The 13,943-nt window shown below is 44.2% G+C and overlaps 1 protein-coding gene across 1 annotated transcript in view; it reads left to right on the top strand.

Annotated features, from left to right (window-relative positions):
- ARHGAP35 (Rho GTPase activating protein 35) overlaps positions 1 to 13,943 on the top strand; it is a 122,041-nt gene that overhangs the window by 60,472 nt on the left and 47,626 nt on the right. The window lies entirely within an intron of this gene.

Here is a 13,943-nt window from a genome sequence, read left to right as displayed (position 1 = left end):
TTTTCTGTGGTCTCGCAGCTCCCTGTCATAGCGTGTAGCCTGTTTGTCCCCTGCAGGTCTCCAAGCAGGGAAAGGGTTTTATTTATCAGTGACTTCAGCGCTGTGCTGCCAAATGTCCAATGTACTGGACCCAAACTAACACATTTTGGTTTAATAAAAGGAATGTGTAGATGGCCATTGATCAGGTGCCTGAAATTCATATATTGATAGAAATTTTTTCCTGCAATAAAAAACCAGCTAAGATGCTTAGATATCATCTAGTCAGGCAGCTGCATTTCAATTCTGTTGGCAACTTGGTGTTATCACAAAGACTGACCGTCTTAAGATTTTCTGTATTGCTCTTGAAATGTTAAAGTTTTACCTGCGTTAAAAACATTTATTTTGTTCATTTAGAGCTCCCATAACCTGTCTCCTTGACATTTTTTTCTTTTTCCTTTTTGGCCATGCCACATGGCTCGTGGGATCTTAGTTCCCTGACCAGGGATTGAACCCAGGCCCCGGCACTGGAAGCTCAGAGTCCTAACCACTGGACTGCCAGGGAATTCCCAGCCTTGGCATTTCTTTTGTAACCTCCGGAGCTTCCAGTTCCATGTCATTGTTTCCCTTGATTTTCTCCTGGATACTTTCAAAGCTGGTGAGCTTTGAGGAGGTGGTATAGTGGGCACATGGTTATGTGGACCCTTGAGCATTAAGAGGTGAGCTCAAGGATATAGGCTGCTACTAATTTGAAACCAAGGTAGGGGTTATAACCTCCCTATGTGTTCTTTCTAATTCCGGTATTACCTGCAATGATATTAAGTATTGTGTGGTGTGGACAGCCTACCAAGCTCTGCTAGTAATTTCAGCAGCGTCATGTTAGGCTGAGTGGTGGTGTTCATATTTACTCAGGATGTGCCAAATCAGGGGAAATGGGTTTCAAATTGAAGCTCTCTAAAGACTCTGGAGTTATTTCCAGGGTTTTCTCAGTAGCACACCAGGATTGAATCACAGCAAGCACTTGGCATAATCATAGCAGATCTGTAGTTTGTTTAGACCATCTGTACCCAAAGCCTTTTGTCAGTGTCCATCTTCTTGACATTGGTTTTATATCAGTTTCTTCCTGGCACCTCTGCCTTGGGCAAGGAGGAAATCTTCAGGAAGAAAGTTTGAGTGACTCGAGCCTCTCTCTCACTTCAGAGAGATAGTTTATATCATTTGGGGGGTCCCTAACTTTAATTTGAAGTGATTTCAGATTTATAGGAAAGTTACCAAAATTTTAAGTTGTAAGAAATTGAAAGTTACAATTCCCAGGTTCCTTAAATGTTAACATTTTACCACATTCCCTGTATCATGTGTGTGTGTGTGTGTGTGTGTGTGTGTGTGTGTATCTTTTTTCCTGAAATGTTTGGAAGTTGTAGATATGATGCACCTTTACTTCTAAATACTTCAGTGGGTATTTACTAAAAACATTCCCTTTATATAAACACCATGCAGTTATCAAAATTAAGACATTAACATTGACCCAATACTAACCTATCTAATCTGTAGACGTTTTCATTTCATCATTGGTCATATTAACATCCTTTAATAGCAAAAGACAAAATTTTTTTTGGTCCAGGAGCTAATCTCAGACCACATTAAATGGTACATTTAATTATCAAGTCTCTTTAGTCTCCTTTAATTAGAACAGTTCAGTTTATCTGTTTTTCATGGTCTTGATAATTTTAAAAAATACAGATCAGCTATTTTGTAGGAGGTTCCTCAACTTGGATTTTTTTTTTCTGTTTCTTCATGATTAGGTTCATGTTTGCACTTGTGGCAGTAACAGCAGGGAAGCGAGGCTGTGTCCTCGGTGCATCATACCAGTTGGCTTGTGTTGTCAGTTTGTCCCATCACTGGAGATTTTCTCTTTGATCCCTTGATTAAGGTAGTGGTGTCTGCCAAGCTTCTCCACTGTAAAGCTACTCTTCCCCCGTTGTATGAATAAGTATTTTGTAGGGAAATGCTTTCAGACTGTGTAAGTATCTGTTTTCTCCTAATATTTTCACCCACTAGTTTTAGCATCCATTGATGATTCTTCCCTGAGACAGTGATCACCCTAATTCCTTCTTCATTGATTAGTTAGGGTTCTCCTGTCAGGGTGAGCTTCCCTTTTCAGTGGGCTCTTTGACTGGCTCACCTGTGGTAGCACCAAATGCCTGAATTTTACCCGCATGCCTCTCGCTGAGCACATCTGTGGGCTTGATCTGCCATACCCACCTTGCTTCTCTGACTCTTAGACTGTGATTAGCTTTTTTTTTTTTTTTTGTGGTACGCGGGCCTCTCACTGTTGTGGCCTCTCCCGTTGTGGAGCACAGGCTCCGGACGCGCAGGCTCGGCGGCCATGGCTCACGGGCCCAGCTGCTCCGCGGCATGTGGGATCTTCCCGGACCGGGGCACGAACCCGTGTCCCCTGCATCGGCAGGCGGACTCCCAACCACTGCGCCACCAGGGAAGCCCTGTGATTAGCTTTTTATTATGTCCACTGCCTCTCTTCTACCTGTGCTTCTACAGGTGTTCTTCTACCTATGAATCCTTTCAGGTGCGAAGACCTCTTCAACCCTGCCCCCAGTTCACCACCAGCCACTCCTGAGCTGCTGCTTCTCTTAAAGCTCTGTTAGATTGCACCCCTGCTCACCCTGACACCCAAAAGCCTGGAACTTCAGGGTCCTCTGTGACTCATCTAATCCGTTCCCAAGTGTGTCGCTGTCCTTTGTCATCTCTTGGCTCTGTCTCCTCCACTTCATTTCCACTGCCCCCCACTGTCACCCTCCTTCTCAGTCCATCCTGATTACGTGGCATTTCCTCCACTATAAACCTCTTCTTGCTTCCTCATTGCCTACCAGACGCTGACGCAGTCTCAACTCCTCCCTATTACGCGCACTACTGCAGTACTGTTATGCTGTGGTTGTCTGCCTGCCTTCTCTCCCTCCCTCCGACCCTCCCTCCCCATTCTTTCTGTTTTATACTACCACAGGCATTAATTTTAAAATTGTTTTACAAGAATACACACCATATATTAGAAGGATATGGCCAGAGCAGAATTTCTTTGTGTTTCTCTGCTTTGCATATACCCTTCATGTGGTTTGAAATGTGTCCCACGTTCCTCCTTGCCTCTGGAACTTGTCCTCATTCTTCAGGACTCTTCCACCCCCAGCAGCACTTTGAATGTAACCTTCCTGGTAGTTCTTCCCGGCACATTTCAATCTTGAGAACAGGATTCTCTGTTCCCCTTGTCTCGGAGAACCTGGCACACAATACACATTAGTTGTTGATGGAATGATTGGTTTTCAACCTGGAATACCTTAATTGCATTGTTTTCTTCTTCTTTCCTTTTAAATTCTGGTCATATGCTTCCCCTCATTGGCATTAGTTTGTACTTTTATAGAATTTCAGGAAAATGATTAGATGTGGTATCTGTGAGCTTAATGTGTATGTTGGGGGCAGGTGTCTTTTGTGTACTCAGTTTCCTAAAAGAATTTGTTTTTCTCTTCATAAAATTAAAGCATGTTCTTTGTAGAAATTCAACAAAAGGCAAAAACTGAAAAAGAATTTAAAGATTCATTATCTTCCACTTAATGAAAACCACTGTTGATATTTTGATGTATTTCCTTATAGTTTTATTTCTCTGCATGTGTATAGGTTTTTAGTTTTACGTAATTCAGAATATGTGGTATTATAGTTCTCAAAAAAAATTTAGCATAACTCAGATGAGGCTAAAGAGCCCTGAGTTCACCAGCTTACCTACTCCCGTTTTCCTGCAGAAAAAGGAACTCAGTAACTAAGAGGTATGTTGGAGGACCATTTTTTGAGAACCATTACTTTTTAAACCAGACATTATTTTGTGAGCATGTTCGCCTGTCATTAAATACTCTGTGAAAATATGACTTTTAATTGCTGTACAATGTTCCATTAAATGGCTGTATCACAGATTATTTAACCATTCCCCGTTCTTAGGCCCCTGTAGCATTTTCTCCAGATGTACTTAAAATAAAACAGATTCACTAGGAGAGGCATTTGGGAAGAGTGATATAGAGCTTCAGGTCTGCAATTAGACCGCATTTAGAATCTTTGTTCTGCCATTTGCTCATCTGTAAACTGAGGGTGATGACAGGACCTGCCTGCTTGGGCTGCCAGGGTTCAGGGGGACTTGCACGTCGGGCGCCGAGTGTGGCGCCTGGCACACGGAAGTGCTCAGTGCGTGCTGGTTGTCGCGGTTAGCTTCACCCGTGGTGCATTCGGTCTTCCTTCCTATTGCCGGTCAGACTTTACCGAGTTATGACCTTTTTCTTTTCTCCCTAACTTTTAAATTTGAAAGTGGTAAAATCCATTGAAAGAGTACTACGGTAATCACCCAGTATTCACCGGTGGTTAACATTTTGCCACATTTGCTCTTTTTCCCCACAATTTGTATTGTTTTTTAATAAATTTATTTATTTATTTTTGGCTCTGTTGGGTCTTCGTTTCTGTGAGAGGGCTTTCTCCAGTTGCGGCGAGTGGGGGCCACTCTTCATTGTGGTGCGCAGGCCTCTCACTGTCGCGTCCTCTCCCGTTACGGAGCACAGGCTCCAGACGCGCAGGTTCAGTACTTGTGGCTCACGGGCTTAGTTGCTCTGCGGCATGTGGGGTCTTCCCAGACCAGGTCTCGAACCCATGTCCCCTGCATTGGCAGGCAGATTCCCAACCACTGCACCACCAGGGAAGCCCACTGTATTGTTGTTAAACCATTTGAAAGTGAGCTGCGGACACCACGTCACTTTACTTCTAAAAGTCTCAGCATATATCCCTAAGCTTCAGGACTTTCTCCTCTATAACTACAATAACATTATCACTTTTAAGAATATTAGCATTAATTCAAGAGCATTTCATGTAGATCTATGTTTAAATTTACTCAGTTGACTTAAAACTGTCTCTCATAGCTGAGTCTTTTGTTCTAGGATCCAGTCAGTATTCACAGTGCATTTAGCTATTGCCTCTTTAGTCCCTTTCAGTCGAGAACAGTTCTCTCTGCCTTTTTTTTTTAGTGATGACCTTTTTTGAAGAGTCTAGACAGTTGTCGTATAGACTGTACCCTTGTGTGGTGTGCTGTCTGTACCTCTCCAGTGTCCTCAGCCCCCTTCTGACACCACCCATAGCCACCTCCTCATGTGGCTCCTGTCTGAGCCGAGGGCTGGGGCTGCAGACACCTCCCTCCCTGGACACAGCACATCTGTGAGTTGGGCATCGGGACTCTCTGAGATTCTGGTGACTGGCTGAATGAATTCGTCAGTCAGGTGTTTTCCCCAGCTCTGGCTGCTTTCTACTGAACTTGTGCTTTTCTTAGGGAAAGCCTGTGCTGCCACCTGACCACCCATCCCATCTCCCTCTCTTACTCATGGTAGAATTGCCACATGACCCAGTTTCCATGTGGTGGTCCAGGCAGTCACTTCTAACCAATTAGAGATGATATTCCAAATAAAACTTGTTTGTCAGGACTACCCCATGCAGTTCAAAGTCAGAAGTCATTGTGTCCCTGTTTTTGTGTCCATCTCATGCACCTGGGCACTGTGCTTATCCTGGCAAATAAAGTATTGCATCATCACTTTCAAGGGCAGTGCTTGGGAGTTCATAGTCCTGCCAGCCATGGTTAGGCCTTTCATGCCTCAGGGCCTGTGTTGCTACCCACCTGCCGCTTCACAGCCAGTGTCACAGTAGAAACCGAACCAAAACCTTGCAATAGAGAGGAAATGGTGTGACCGTTATGAATTGGGACGACTTAAACCATCCCATCACCTTAAAAATACTTTTTCTGGGACTTCCCTGGCAGTCCAGTGGTTAAGACTCTGCTTCCAATGCAGGGGACACCGGTTCAGTCCCTGGTCAGGGAATTAAGATCCCATGTGCCGTGCAGCGCAGCCAAAAATAATAATAATAAAAAAATCTTATTATAAGAGTAATATACTTGTTCACTGTAAAAAATTTAATCATTATAAACATAGGTAGATGTTATATAGGTATATAACAAAGTGAAAGTCCCTTATAATCCCAAGTCTCCAGAAGTAATCTGCATTAATAGTTGGATTGTGTTTTCTGCTAATACTGTCCCCCAAAATGTTTAAAAGCATGAGATCATGTACTACTGTTCCACAGCTTGTTTTTCGTTTGTTTTAATTTAACACTGTATCTTGTGCATCATCTTTTAAAATTTCATCTCCAAGCCAGCTGCATTTTAACCTTTGACCTGAGAAGAGGGTGGCAAGAGTTGGGCTCAAAGGGGGTCTCTGGGAGTATGGGAGGAGAAGCTTTGTTTGCAGCCATTCTGCCTTCCAGGGGTGGCAGGTTCCTGTCCCATGTTTTGTGAGTAAATTGCTGACTCCTCCTAAACACGAATCACAAAGAAAGGATTGCTGCCTTCTTGCCTCAAAATGTGCGGCTCCTGCTATTACCAGGACTCTGTTGGAGCTCCTCCCCCATATTCTTAGATTAGCTCATAACATTGTGGGTGGAGATTGGTTCTAGTTTGCGCCTGTTTTTTGTTTGTTTTTTTAAAAAAATTTTAAAAAATTATTTATTTTTGGCTGTGTTGCGTCTTCGTTGCTGCGCGCAGGCTTTCTCTAGTTTCAGGGAGCGGGGACTGCTCTTCATTGTGGTGCACGGGCTTCTCATTGCGGTGGCTTCTCTTGTTGCGGAGCACAGGCTAGAGTGCAGGCTCAGTAGTTGTGGCGCACAGGCTTAGTTGCTCCGCTGCATGTGGGATCTTCCCGGACCAGGGCTCGAACCCCATGTCCCCTGCGTTGGCAGATGGATTCTTAACCACTGTGCCACCAGGGAAGTCCCTGCACCTGTTTTTTTTCCTGAGCTTTCTGACCGGTTCATTTATCCTGTTTCCATATTTTCTAAAATTGGAATGTGTTCAAGAAATGGCCAGTAGGTAGAATAGCTTTCAGATTGATTTGCAGATGCTTTTAGCCCAGCCCAGGCCCAGTGACAGCCTCTGTGCTTTCTGTGCTAATAGGATATTAGATTTTCACTTTCTCAGCTCTGGTTACATGGGAAGGCTGGAAAAGGGCATGTAACTACTGCAGCTGCTCTGGGGTCACCATGGCAGCGGGATGGGAGGACTGACTGGGGGTCAGATTTGACTTTGTATTTCTGGTTAGAAAGCTTTTTCTTCAAGTTTTCATCCATGTGGAAAATTGGTGAGGGCAATAGAGTCACTGCTCCCCTTTGATAGCAGTGTGACTCCTCGGTGAAGGAGAGCATTGGCCAAGCTAATCTGAGGTCTCTGATGTGTGGCAGGAAGTAGGAATATTCAATTCTGGACAGTTTATCTCACTGGAGTTGGGGTGAGGACTTACTTTTAGAGCCTACTCACAATCCTCCTGAGAATAATTTCTCAGGATAAGTACGCTATCTTTACACCTCACTATGGTCACAAAACTAAGGTTTTATACCCCGAGTCTCTGGGCCAATTTTGAGTCAAGGCTTCCTTCTCGAAGTTGGGGGGAAGTATCCACGTCATACGGCGTAGAAACTCCCTGAAGGAGCTTCTTCCAAGTGTCACTCCTCCCCATCCCGGGAGGTCTAGTATCCTGGAGGCTGAATGCCTAGTGCCCTGCTCATCTGGGCTCTGCTGCATGTATTCCCCAGGCCCGCAGCCTCGCTTGTCAGCCATTTAACTAAGAATAGCATTCTCTAGGAATGATTTCTTTGAATAATGTGTGAGACCAAACCTCCTTGCTCCCTCTTTCTGTGATTTTTTAACCTTTTTCTTTTGGCAGTGAGAGGGGGCAGGGTGACAGTGGCAAAAATCATTTCACATCCAGCCATCCTTTTCTTAATTGCTTTGCTTACTGAGAGGTGACCAATCCCCAGCACCTCTAGCAAGTGCCACAGAGGGCTGAGAATAGGAATTGTTCCCAGGGAGAAGTCGTTTCATTTGGACAGAAGGCCCCTCTTTTGCATCTTAAATTACAATGTATTCAGACCATACCATATAAATAATTGGTAGGCCATGGTTTTGTTAGTGCATCTTACTTTGTTGGTCCCTGTAGAGTGTAAAGCTCCTTGTAGTCAAGGAGGCCTGCAGCTGTTTAAAATAATAATGCCAAAGATGGTCTGCCATCACGTTAACTTTCCGCATTTTCTATTCCTGACACATTTATTGAGTGCTTGCTATGATCCAAGCATTGTACTGGGCACTTGGCATGTGTGATCTCATTTCACAAGAGATTGTTTTGTTGCTGTAAGAAGCCAGATGTGGGAAGGTGACCCTTGGGAGGCAGTCAGGGTACATCACGGTCTTTTATCACTGCAGGGAGGACCTCAGTGTCAATAAAGTGCAGGAGGAAGAAGGTGGGGAGAAGGTGGCAGCATTTATATTCTCTTCCCCTGCTCTCTGGGAGGAATCCTACCCCACAGTCTGGTAACAGAACCAGGACCCTGCCTTTCGAGGCAGTGCCTACCTGGGCACAACATTGCCCCTGAAATTCACATTTATTTTCAAAAGCCCTTTTGCTGGAGGGCCTGGAATCGAACCACACTACCCTGCATTGGGGTTTCAGTGCCTGCACTTAGCAGGCTTTGTATTGCAAGCGGGGCTTTTTCTTTTTTTTTTAAGATTTTTTTTTGATGTGGACCATTTTTAAAGTCTTTATTGAATTTGTTACAGTATTGCTTCTGTTTTATGTTTTGGTTTTTTGGCCGCGAGGCATGTGGGATCTTAGCTCCCCAACCAGGGATCAAACCCACACCTCCTGCATTGGAAGGCGAAGTCTTAACCACTGGACTGCCAGGGAGGTCCTGAGAGGGACGACTTCTGTCTGCCTTCCAGGGGCTCCTTGATGGGCAGCAGAATCTGGTCAAGCTTGACCTCTCACCTCTGATGGAGGGAAAATCCAGATACAGCACCAGGTGGTTGTAGAAAGAAAGAAATGTCCTGATAAGTCGTTAGTAGGTTGAACAATATTTAGCTTACCATCTTTCGGTGGGAGGGATGGATGGACGGCAGATTCTGTTCATTCAGCAGATATTTATTGGATTAATTTATTCATATATTAATTAATGCTAGGCATTGTGTTGAACTAAAGTTGCCCTCATGATGACCAGGGGTGGAGGAAATAGACATAATCACACAAATAAATAATTAATTCAGGCAAGGAACATTACTGGATTTTAAAAATCACTGGAGAATAAAACGACTGACAGGACCAAGTGACGATATGGAGCAGTTAGAACCCTCACCGCTGCTGTTCAGGTGAGTGAACAAACTGGTCCATCCATCCCCTGGAATACTACTCAGGGGCCAAAAGGAATGAATTACTGCTACACACAGCAACATTGTCGGGTCTCAGAATCATTATATGCTGAGAGTGATAGAAGCCAGACACAGAAGACTACAAATTATGATTCCGTTTATACATGGCTCTGGAAAATGCAAACTAATCTATAGTGACAGGAGGCAGGTCAGTGGTTATGGTTGCCTAGGAGCTGGGAGTGGCAAGAAAAATTGCTTGCAGAGGGGCATGGGAAAACTTGGGGGTGATAGAAATATTCCATATCTTGACTGTGGTGATGATTTTACTCATGTACACGTACTTCTGAATTACCGAACTGTATGCTTTTAATGGATACAGTTTATTGTATATAAATTATGCCTCAATGGTTGATTTTTTTAAATCACTGAGGAAAGGTGTTGAGGGAACTTGATATTTGCATGGTCTCAGAATACCACCCAGCGCATTAATTACTAATTACAAAGGAGAAATGCACCTTTGTGATGGAGAGAGATGGGGGTTACCACCTTAACAAAAGGTGAGCAGGACTGGCACCCCCAGCTGTTCAGCCTGACATTATGTGCCTTGTTGCCAAAAATATTTAATCTGAATCTTATTATGAGTAGATAATCAGACAAATCCAGAATGTGATACATTTTACAAGACAGCTGGCCTGGACTCAATAAAAAGGTCAGTGTCATGAAATAGAAAAAGTTTGGGGGCCTAGTGCAACTTCTGTGTTTATAACCCGAACCCCTTTCCCATTCAGGTAGCCAGGTGTTTAGTGTATGAGCTTTTGAGTCACCTCTAGTGTCCTGACTTTCCCACGCAGTAGCTGGCTTTAAACTGTCTAAGCCTCATTTTCCTGTTCCTTCAAATTGGGAATAAAAATAATAGCTCTTTCAAAGGGAATTTTTTAGAATTAAATGAACCCCTGTTTGTAATGTTCTTAGCATAATGCCTGATACGTAGCAATCACTCAGGCCATGTTGGCCATTATTTTGGTGGCTCATGTTACTCATTTACTGCGGTTGTGGAAACCCAAATAGGACACTTACCCAGAATAGTAATGGATGACATTAGACAATGTCTGTAGGCAGGGTTTTTGTTTGTTTGTTTGTTTGTTTTAACCGGGTGAGGAGGCAACAGAATCAAGCGTTTTATTTATTTTTTAATTTATTTATTTTTGGCCACACGGCCTGCAGGATCTTAGTTCCCCAACCAGGGATTGAACCCGCGCCCTCAGCAGCGAAAGCACGGAGTCCTAACCACTGGACCGCCAGGGAATTCCCTGTAAGCAGTTTTTAAGAACTTCTCACTGAAGTATAGTATCCATTAAGAAAAGTGCACTCATCGTAAGTACAGCTCAACGAATAGCCACTAACTGAATACACCTGTATAACCAGTACCCAGACCAAGAAACAGAAGATGACCAGCTGCCTGCAAAACTTACTACCCTGGCTTCTGCCCCTGGCTTCTGCCAGTTACAGAATAGTTTTGCCTGCCTTTGTACTTTAATAATGGACTCATACCAAATGCATAGTTGTGGTCTAGCTTCTTTCACTCAGCATGATGTCTGTGACGTTCATCTGTAAGCTCCCTCGTGGTTGTGTGATTCGTTCATTCTCATTGCTGTATACTGTTCCATCATGGGGCTAGTCCACAATTTACTTATTCATTCTACTCTTCGTGGATATTTGGGCACTTTCCAGTTTGGGGGCTGTTATGAATAGTGCTGCTCTGAACATTCTTGTACATGAATATTGGTGCGTGTATGTGCACTCATCTACTTCAGGTATATACCCAGGAGTGAGGCAGTTTTTGTTTTTGTTTTTGTTTTTGTTTTTGTTTTTGAGGCAGTTTTTAATAATTAATTTTAACATGTTGAACATGTTGGTTTAAAAGATGTCTTGAAGCACATATCAGTTCCTGAAGGGGCAATAAGTCTATGAGGCTGAGAGCTAAAGCAGTAGGAGGATCTCTGCTACCTATTTATGGCTTTGTGTTTCCTGTCTTTTAAGGGGTAAGAGGTCGTTCTGGCGAGGGTGTATGTGGGTGCACAGAGCTGTGTCATACATTATTTTAGCAGCTAGATCATTCCCGTTTGCCAAGTGTGCCTGGCTGGAAGAATCTTGAATTCTTCCAATACCTCGTGGTGTAGCCCTTTTCTTTGCTGGGGCTCTCCTCGTGGTTCCGAGTTGAGACTGATCTTGGTAACCCTATGGTTTTTACTTGATGGGCTGTCATGGGGCATTGCTCCCTGATTCAGTTTTGGCCATTTGTAGCACAGATAAATAGGTGTTCTTATTGACACCTACCAGTAAGACTCTAAAATGAAATGTTCAACCCTGTGGGCAGTTTGTGAGGGGAGGAAGGGTGAGGCAGAGTCTGGAAGCGAAGCTCTTCTCCCAGTGTGTCTGAGTGTGAGTGTGGAGACCTGCAGCCGTGGCTGGAGATCAGCTTGTCTGCTTTGTTCGCAGGTCAGAGGTGGCCCACGGCTCCTCTGCGCAAATGGAAACCCTCTGTAAAAATGCTCTTTGACAGAATACTTAGAGCTGTGACCTTCTTCCTGATTGAGCTCGTTTGCCCGGGTAAATGAGCAGAGTGCTTTCTGCGTGGCAGATTTAAATTTCACCACTAATTGAGGGTAGCATCTTTGGGGAGAAGCGCTTGCCATTAGATCAGAGGCCTTTTGGGAGACAGCCTGGCAACAAGCACATCAGGGCAGATTAAGGCAGGAGGTAGAGATGGGGAGAGGACAGAGTGCAACTGTTATTAGTAACTGGGGGACGGTCCACAGAGAAGCCAAGTGAGAACTCTTGCCATGTGCCTGTGGGGACTGTGCACATATGCACATACGTGATGCATATGTTTTGGTGGCCTTTTTTCCCCTTTTTTCTTGCTACTGACTAATCTGTACAGGATAAACCTGGAGCCAAACTGCCTGGATTCGAATCTCTGTTCTGCTGCTTATGAACAAATGTTTAACCTCTCTGTGACTCAGTTTCCTTGACTGTAAGATGAGGATAATGATAGTACTTTGAATCATTGAGGTGATTCAATATGTTAAAAACCTTATAACAGTACCTGGCAGGTTGTAAATGATCAATTAGCATTTGTTGCTGCTGCTTTTAGCACTGACACTAAAGTGCATCTTCCACTCTAGTTGGGCCTCTCAGCTTGCTGGAGCCTCATTTGCCAAGCCCTGCTATCCGCTAGGCTTGGTTCCCCTCCCCCTGTGCAGAGGCCCCTCACCTTCAAAGTCCAGCCCAGGCTTCTCCCTCCAGGAAGAGTAGCCCACTGACTCCCTCACCTTTCTGAGTTTCAAAGAGCTTGATAGCCTGGCGAGTCAAGCATAGACTTTGGAACGGGTCATACCCCGTTCACAGTCCCAGCTCTGCTGCTCCTCTTCTTAGTTTCACCGCTTCACGTCTCTGAGCTCTGTGCTTCCTCTGCAAAATGCAGCTAACGATAATACCCACCTTGTTAGGGCTGTGAGGGTTGAAGGAGATCGTGTGTTAAGATACTTGGCCTGGCACATACTAAACAGTCAGGAAAGGGGAGACCTTGTCATTTTGTGGTGAAATCTTCAGTATTAACTTCTTGCTTGTCCTCTGATTATTTCATGAGTTGGTTTTGATTCCCTGTTTAGATGTTCACCCCTTACAGTCAGGGATGTTTGTTACATGTTTTAGATCTTCTCCATGCCTACTCAGCCTGTGATAAATTCTTGGGAATCTTTTTTTCTGCAGAGCCATCTTCACCTCCATATAGCCTCACTCTTTAGATAACTCTGCATTTATTTCTCTGCCTGATTCCAGAGTGCCAGAGGACTGGAGTGCGTCGAACTGTGAGGATCCTGTCCTTTTCTCATTCATTCAGTACATAGGTTAATCGAGCACCTTCTATACTGTGTGCCATGCACTGTTCAAGATGCTGAGGATACAATATTGGAAAAAAGAGATAAAAATCCTTGCCCTCGTGAACCGTGCATTGCAGTCTTGTGGGGGAGACAATGACAAACAAAATATAAAGAATCTTAGTGATTAGTGCTTGAGAGGAAAAAAATGAAGCAGGAGAGTGGTATGTGAAATGTCTGGGGTGAGTGTTAAAATTTTAGAGATGGAGGGCTGGGGGAGAGTGCCTTTTGACGCGAACCTGAAGTAAATGAGGGAGGGAGCCATGTGATTACCCAGGGAAGAATCTTCCAGACAGAACAGCGAGTGTAAAATTCCTGAGACTGGGACATTCCTGGTAAGGACCTTGGCTTTTACTCTGAGTGAGATCAGAAGCCATTGGAAGGTTTTGAGTGAAGGGACAGTAATTGGCCTTTGTTTAATAAAAAACTCTGACCACTGTGTGGAGAACAGTTCTGACCCTTGAAGACTGAAATGCACTTGATCTAGCTGCCTTTCTGCAGATCTTCCTCCATTCTGCCCTTCCTTTCTCTGCATATGTACCCAGTCTTGCATTATGCTGGCATGGGTTCGCCTAGACCCTTAGTTTAAACTGAAAGGGTAGAGGTGTATAACTCAGCATAGGAGGGCAGCCTGGATTAGAGCCAAAACTGGAAGAACGCAAGAAATGGTAAGCAGGTGGGTTACTCATCTTTCTTCACACTTTTCAGTTTCATGCCTCCATGTCTTTGCTCATCACTGTCCTTACTGACTC

This window comes from Globicephala melas, chromosome 19, assembly GCF_963455315.2.
Source record: "Globicephala melas chromosome 19, mGloMel1.2, whole genome shotgun sequence".
NCBI classification, from domain to species: domain Eukaryota; kingdom Metazoa; phylum Chordata; class Mammalia; order Artiodactyla; family Delphinidae; genus Globicephala; species Globicephala melas.
The sequence above is the reverse complement of the archived record's forward strand: the minus strand, read 5'-3'. Positions and strand labels throughout refer to the sequence as shown.